This window comes from Glycine soja, chromosome 4 (assembly GCF_004193775.1).
Source record: "Glycine soja cultivar W05 chromosome 4, ASM419377v2, whole genome shotgun sequence".
Lineage (NCBI taxonomy): Eukaryota > Viridiplantae > Streptophyta > Magnoliopsida > Fabales > Fabaceae > Glycine > Glycine soja.
In genome coordinates this window covers 14,682,403-14,690,431 of record NC_041005.1, presented here as the reverse complement: position 1 = coordinate 14,690,431, position 8,029 = coordinate 14,682,403, and the positions used below count along the sequence as shown (strand labels likewise).

Here is an 8,029-nt window from a genome sequence, read left to right as displayed (position 1 = left end):
TAACGTTATTTTAAATAAATTTTATATTCACTTTTAAATTAACAACAACAAATTAGTTATATTAATTTATAGGTTTAGTTATCTATTAAATTTATCTATTTAAATAAAATTATAAAATTAACGTAACTATAATTAATTATATAATAAATAAATTTAAATCTTGTTAGTGGAATAAAATTTTAAACTTATTATACTAACTCTCTAACCATAATATATTATTAGCGTAGTAAAATTTAAACTTACTTATTTGATCAAATTTAGTTATATTGATTTAAGTTCATTTAAAATTAAATTTTTTAAATATTGATTAAAGAATAACATATAAATGAAATTAAAAGATACTAGTCGAGAGAGGCACGACCTCTCTAAATTTTTTAAATAATAATAATAAAATAAAAAGAAAGAAAAATAAGAAATTAAAAAAATATAAAAAAGAATTAATAGTGGATAGTTATAAAGGGTAGAATAGGTATAGAAATGTGGACACCAAAAAGTGGTTACACAAAATGGTATCCCCTCTATATATTGTTATAGATAAAAGATAATGCAAAATTATTGTAATGTTAATTATTTAAATAAATTTAAATTTTTAATAATTAATTTAGTTAGTATTTTATTAGGTGAGAAAGGATCATAGTTATACATAAGTTTAGTTAAATTCTAATTTAAAATCTTTAAAGATCGAATATCATTGAATAGATAGGTTTTTTTTATATATATAATTTTATATCAAATTCTAATATTTTTTTTTAAAAAATGAGGTGAAGTTTGGTAAATATGAAAAAGAGAGAAAGAGGGGAGAAAAGATTCAATTGCCTTGGAATTGGAATAAAAAAAGTATTTTCTTTGAATTACCTTATTGGAAATCTCTAAAGTTACAACATAATTTAGATGCCATGCATATTGTAAAAAATGTGTGACAACATAATATGAACACTATGAATCTTGAAGGGAAGACAAAAAATAATATAAAGTCTCATTTTGACTTAGAGTGTTTGGGTATTTGACCTAAGCTTCATGCAACCATGATTGAAGAAGGTAAATATACATTCCAAAATGCATGTTACACTATGCCATCTCAGTAAAAACGCACATTTTGCCAATTTTTAGTTGATTTAAAGATTCTTAATGGTTATTCATCCAATATTTTTCGATGCATAGATGTCCAAGAGGGAGAAATATCTCGGATGAAATGTCATGATTCCCATGTGTTTTTGCATCGTTATCTCCCGCTTGCAATATGTGGTGTTTTAGGAAGTTTGTGAGACATTAATTGAATTTAGTTTCTTTTTTAGAGAATTGTGCTCTAAGACATTGAGTTTGGAGAACTTGGACTTGCTACAAAGAACAATAGTTGTAAACTTATGCAAGTTAGAGAAAAATATTTCCTCCTTTTTTTTGTTGACATAATGGTCCATTTGTCCATTCACATAGTAGATGAGACAAGGATTGTTATGTCAAAAATAAGGTCGTCTAGAAGGATCTATTGCTGAAGGATATATTGCACAAGAATGTTTGCATTTATGTTCTAGGTACTTACATGGAGTTGAGACAAGATTGAATAGACTTAGAAGAATTTATGAAGGTGATTTAGATCAACTGAAAAATTCAAAGTTGAATTTTTTTTCACAAGTTGGCAAACCATTGCTCGGGAAAAAGTACATTGAGTTGGGTTTAGTAGAATGTGTGCAAGTAAAAATTTATGTTCTTCAAAATTGTCATGAAGTATCACCATTTATTAAGTAATTTTATTAAATTATATATTTACATTTATTCTAATTATATGTAATTCATCATATTTATTATATGTGTCCAAATGACTATACTACACAAAAAAAGAATTAGAGAAAACAAATTTTCAAAATATGGAATAAAGACAAGAAAAGGAATTTTTGCAATGGTTTAAAAATCATGTAAGTATGATTTTATATATGTTCATTATCTATAATCTATAATCTATAATAATATATAAAGGGGATATCATTTTGTGTAACCACCTTTTGATGTCTACATTTCTATATCTATTCTATCATTTATAACTACCCACTATTAATTCTTTTTTCATATATATATTTTTTTAACTTCTTATTTTTCTTTCTTTTTATTTTATTATTATTTTAAAAATGTAGAGAGACACGAAGTGCCTCATTCCCTTTTAGTTATAATAATAATATTATCTATTATTGTTATTATTATTATTATTATTATGTAATTTAAGAATATGACCACTTATATTTTTTTTCAACATAGTGCAACACTTTTGAAAAAACATGGGAGAGAAAGTATGAACAAATCATTGTTTAACTTAACTTGTGGAATTGATACATGTGTTTTCCGATACACGAGTTATCTTATAAATGGTTGGAGGTTTAATATAAAGGATCATGATATGCATTTGAAATCACAAAATAGTGGAGTTTTAGTTAAAGGTGATGGAAATACAAGTAATTTAGATTACTTTGGTGTCTTAATAGATATTATTGGATTGAGTTACTCTGGTGGAAACAATGTTGTTTTGTTTAAATGTGATTGGTGGATGTGTCCTCCAAAAAAGGAAACCAGATAGATAAATATGAATTCTTTCTTATTAATAGTAATCGTAAACTAAGGACTAATGAGCCATATGTCTTCGTCAGTCAAGCTCAACAAGTATATTATGTTAAAGATACCAAAGATCATAATTGGTTAGTTATTGTGAAAACAAAGTCTCGAAACACTTGTATGATGTGCATGAGAAAGTTACGCCTCGAAACAAGTATATTATGTTTAACCATTCTTTTATTACCCAATTATTATAAACAATATAATATAAGATACCTTATTGTTCCAGCCATGATTTATAAATACCTTGTCCTTCATCCTTCTAATTAACTATCTTAAACTTCATAAATATAGCAAATGCCTTATAACTCCCCCGTATAGCAACCAAACATAAGGAAACAAAAGGATAAAATACCATCAATTCAAACATGATAAATCCTTAAAATGCTTTCTACTTAGAATTGTTATTAAAAAAATGCTATGATGTAAAGTGAAAGAAGAGAATGCTCAAGAATTGTAACTAAATACATGCAACTAAGATCAAAGAAGATACTTGTAATAATAAATTAGTGGACATAAATCTTTAAAGATTGCTCCAAAAAGAACATAAATCTTTAAGACATGAGACGGGAGACACGTTGCAGGTTCCGACGGGCATCCAAAGAGGCTGAATAGATCTCTAATATAAATGAAATGGAATCAAAATAGTGGAAATATATAGAATAGGAATTTCGATCATATATAATGCCATCAGAAAAATAGGGATGCTGTGAAAAAAAGGAATACTTGAATGGGTAATGCAAGTTAGACATGCACATAAATCTCACTCATGTGGGCATACATGAGTCTCATCCCATACGAGTGTACCCAAGCTAAGAAAACTCATTTTCCTACTTATAACTATTAAAAATCTGCATGGACCACTCCTCAAAATAAATAGAAATTTAAATTTATGACAATCACCATATTTGATGATGTTTTCTTCACTTTCATTTTCAACTAAACATCTTGATTCATCTAATGAACAACTTACACTCAAACTAATTAGAAGACATTTAGGCCTATTAAAAGAGCAAGCTCAAATTCATCTGCTGCTATGGGAAATAGAAAGACAAGACAGACACACTATGAAGTTCAACAACCTTCATAGTTTTTGGTGTCTCAAGTTACTCAACCTTTAGCTTGCTTCAATTACTTGTTCAAGCTGGAAAATATAAGTTTGAGGCTCCCACTGTTACTTAGGACTAGAGTAAGCATTTCTCTTTATTAGTTTAAGTCACACCTCATCCATTTAAGCCAAAACAGCAGTTGTGCCAAAAAATAATCTGCATAACACGCATTGAAACCTAACTGACAAGAATATTCAGCAAATATTCTATAAAACTTGAAAAATTATGGGACCAGTGAGGCTGCAAAGAGGACTTCCAGATCTAAAGTCCCCTAAAATATCAAAGACTAACTCTTCCAGACCTTAACACACGAACTTCTGCAAGAAAGCCTATCTGCTGTCAAAATTTGGCAGCAACCACTAACCATTTCAATTCTAAGCTTTCTTGAAGTTTTAACCATCCCACTCTTAACTTTTCCCAAACCCATTGTGCTAAGCTTGTTAAACCTTAGAGTTTATCTTAATTAGAAGATTTTACCCTTTTGGTTCAAAACACTCTAAATATAAGTCCAATTAATCAACATGATGAAGCACAGTTTCTTCACAAATAATCCAAAGCTCTTCATGAAATAAAAAAAAAATTACAGCTAGAAATAAACTATTGAAATTGCTTTGCACCTTGATCCAGACAACAAGGCCATTGGATTCACTGCCAATAAATTTCAGTCCATAGAATGCTTTCTGACTGCACTGCTTCCTAAGCTCTCAAGCCACCAACACCGTTTCAGACCCACCTTGAGCTCCTGTGAGAGCTATGTAATTATTGTTTAAAATGAATATAACTCAACATGTATTTTATTATTGGTCAAAATGAATATAACTTCATAAACGATATGCACATCAATCTAGCATATTTTTCCAAAAGAGACAACATTTAAAGGCAAACAGAAATCAAACTCACCGAGTCCTATGTTCAAATTATCCGAACACTACTTAATTAAACTTCAATTAATCCTTCACTGCAAGAAATCAAATCAACTACGAACAAATCCTTCAATTAAAACTTCAATTAGCAAATGACATTATATTTTAGTTTCTTTATGATTTTAGGCAAAACACCAAAGCATGCTCAATTCAGAGCTATATCCAATATGCAACAATGTAGTTAACGGACTAAGTTATCAAACCAAAATTGAATTAAATATGTGAACATTTAAAATCCCAAAGCAAGACCACTTTGTTTGGCATGAATGAGTTGCTGAAGTTACCAGCTTGATAGGACCTGGTGGTGAAATTCCATTATGGTTGTTTGTGAGATAAAACACTCTATCAAGTCATCATCAGGGGTCAGCAACAAAATAACAGAACAAAGCAGTAATTAGATAAGTGAACAAAAAGGGGGAAATACATGGAATTCAATTGCAAATTTTGTAATTCAGAGTAAAGCTTTTTGTGTCATCTACCATTAAAGTCAATAAAAAAAAAAATTCAGAGTTAAAGATCGAATTCAATCACAAATTTAAAGTTAAAAATTATATTCAATGGAAAAAGAAAAAGCCAAAGAACCTGGTGTTTGTAAATGGAAGAGTTGTTCAGGGTGAAAGAATAATAGGCGTAAGTGTGACTAGTGCTCTTTTGTGGGCTAACAGAGCGTAAGCGTAACTGGTGTGGGCTTGTCGGAATATTATCCCTATTCCCTATCTAATTTTCTCCTCCAATTTCCCCCTTATTTCCCTAAAAAACTGAACCCAGAGATTAGAAATCCAAATGATACTAACCCCAATAGCCATAACCACAACCAAAACTCACTAAACCCACATGAACAATCTTTAAAATTAGCAGCAACACCATGGATAGGGGAGGACAAACCTGATTTCACAACTAAATGAAAAAAGGGGACCTAATTTGAATGAGAAAACGAACTAAGCATGACCAAATTAAGGAGTCAGAACGAAAAGGTTTTGTTCTTCGAAAATTTTGCGAGAAACGTACTAAGCAGGACCAAATTGAGGGACTTACCAGGCTGCAAAGTGACGAGAAACAAGAAAGGGATTGAGGAGACGAATGGTAAGGGGGAAAGTGTTTCAACGAGGGATATGAAAAAATCCAACTTCAATTTAGGGGGGTTTGGTTTGGCGCCTAGAACTAAGAAAACTTGGTTCTCATTTTTAATCTAACGGCTCACATTAGTGGAAGAGAAAAAACATATTCCTAATTGAGGGTGAGGATTGTTGTAACAGTCTAGTCTTGATAATAGTCATTAGATTTAATTAGATAGGATAGGATAACAATAAAAAAAAGTTTAAAAAATTTCTATAACTTACATTTTAATTCTCTTTTAGTTCATATAATTTTAAAAATGGTTTTTTTTAATCCTTTGTATTTTAATTCTCTTTTACTCGTTCATGTAATTTGAAAGCGATCTTTTTAGTATCTTCTATACTTTATATTTTAATTTTCTTTTAATCCTTACCATTAAAATATGAATAATATTATTATTTACAATTAACTAAAAAAATATTAGTAAATAATTCATAACTAATTTATCCTAAAATAATTTGCAATAAAAAATAATTAATAATTTATAATTAATTTATAGTTAATTATTTTTATATTTTTTTGTATTAAGAACTAAAAGGTAATTAAAATACAAATTATAAGGACTAAAAATATCACTTTTAAACTATAAGAACCAAAAGAGAATTAAAATACAAATTATAAGAACTAAAAAGAATATTTTTAAACTATAGGAACCAAAAGAGAATTAAAATACAAACTATAAGGACTAAAAATAATACTTTTAAACTACAAGGACTAGAAGAGAATTAAAATGTAAAGTATAGGGACTAAAAAAACCACTTTCAAACTATAGAGACTAAAAATGTAAAAACCATGAAACTATAAGAACCAAATAAATAATTTAACCTAAAAAAATATTAGTAGATTTACCTAAAAAAATAAAAAATTACAATATAATTTTTTTATAAATATTTAAATTTTTCATATAATTTGAACAGTATTTTAACATGGAAAATAATGTTTTTAAAAATAAATTACCAATATAATAAATTATAATTCTCATATTATCTTATTTAGAAAATAAACTACTATCTGATAAAAAAAATTCCTTAAAGATGAAATAATTTAATAGACCACACTCTTTTATTAGCAAACATATAAATTTTCTCTTAAATTAAAAAAAAATAAAACTATGAGAAAAAACTATGCACTTATAATATAAAATAATTTTATATTATCATCCAATCACAAATCATCATGTATTATAAGTTTACTTTTACAAAATTATCTTCAAAGTGTTACTAATGATTATTTATAATTAGATGACAATATAAAATTATTTTACATTATCGTATCATCGTTAAACTCTTGAATATTTATATTTACTTGTATAATATAAATTAAAATAAAAAAATTAGGTGTGGGAATTTCATTCTCCTCAAACTTTTAATTAGACATTTTTTATATTCTCTTAGGATTGGTCAATCATTAGTGTTATACTTGAGCCTTATTGGGTCTTGATCAATGTTCACTATTACACTTAGGACTTATTGGATTTTGGTCAATCATCAGCGCTACACTTAGATTTCGTTGGATCTGGGTCGATCGTCAATCTTTCACTTAGACCTTGGTCAATCATCAATGTTGCACTTTGGTTTTATCAAGTCTTGGTTAATCATAAGTGTTATACTTATGTCTTATTAGGACTTAGTCAATTATAAGTATTATATTTGGGCCTTGATCAATTATCAGTGTTACACTTGGATCTTATTGAATCTTAGTCAATCATCATTGTTACACTTAGGTCTTATTAGGTCCTAATCCATCATTAGGGTTACATTTGGATCATATTGGACATTGGTCAATCATTAGTACTACACCAAAGTCTTATTAGACCTTGATTAATCATTAATATTTAACTTAATCTTATGGGGCATTGGTTAATCATCAATGTTGTACTTGAACCTTATTGAGTCTTGCTCAATTATAAGTGTTACACTTGAACCTTATTGGACCTTGATTAGACATTAATATTATACTTGAGCCTTATCAAGTTTTAATCAATTATTAGTGTTACACTAGGATCTTATTGAATCATAATCAATCATCATGGATACACTTAGGTGTTATTAGATCCTAATCCATCATTAGGGCTACATTTGGGTCATATTGAATCTTGGTCAATCATTAGTATTACACTTAAGTCTTATTGAGCATTGGTCAATCATGATAATATATTACACAAATTAATTATTATAAATATAATATTTTTTGAAATAATTAAAAGGGTTGAAAAGGTAAAAATAAATTATTATTATATATATTTATCAATTTATTTTTTATTTTATCTTTACAACTTTT

The 8,029-nt window shown here is 27.8% G+C and overlaps 1 long non-coding RNA gene across 2 annotated transcripts; it reads right to left on the bottom strand.

Annotated features, from left to right (window-relative positions):
* Positions 1-2,864: 2,864 nt before the first annotated feature.
* LOC114409398 lies at positions 2,865-5,775 on the bottom strand. 2 transcript variants are annotated; one of them, XR_003666071.1, is made up of 4 exons: positions 5,669-5,775; positions 4,918-4,975; positions 4,328-4,461; positions 2,865-3,220 (listed from the first exon to the last, which is right to left on the bottom strand). It is a non-coding gene; the product is annotated as an uncharacterized LOC114409398 (long non-coding RNA). The 2 variants fall into 2 exon arrangements; XR_003666070.1 differs by having other exon boundaries at positions 2,933-3,220; positions 4,328-4,452.
* Between the last annotated feature and the right edge of the window lie 2,254 nt (positions 5,776-8,029).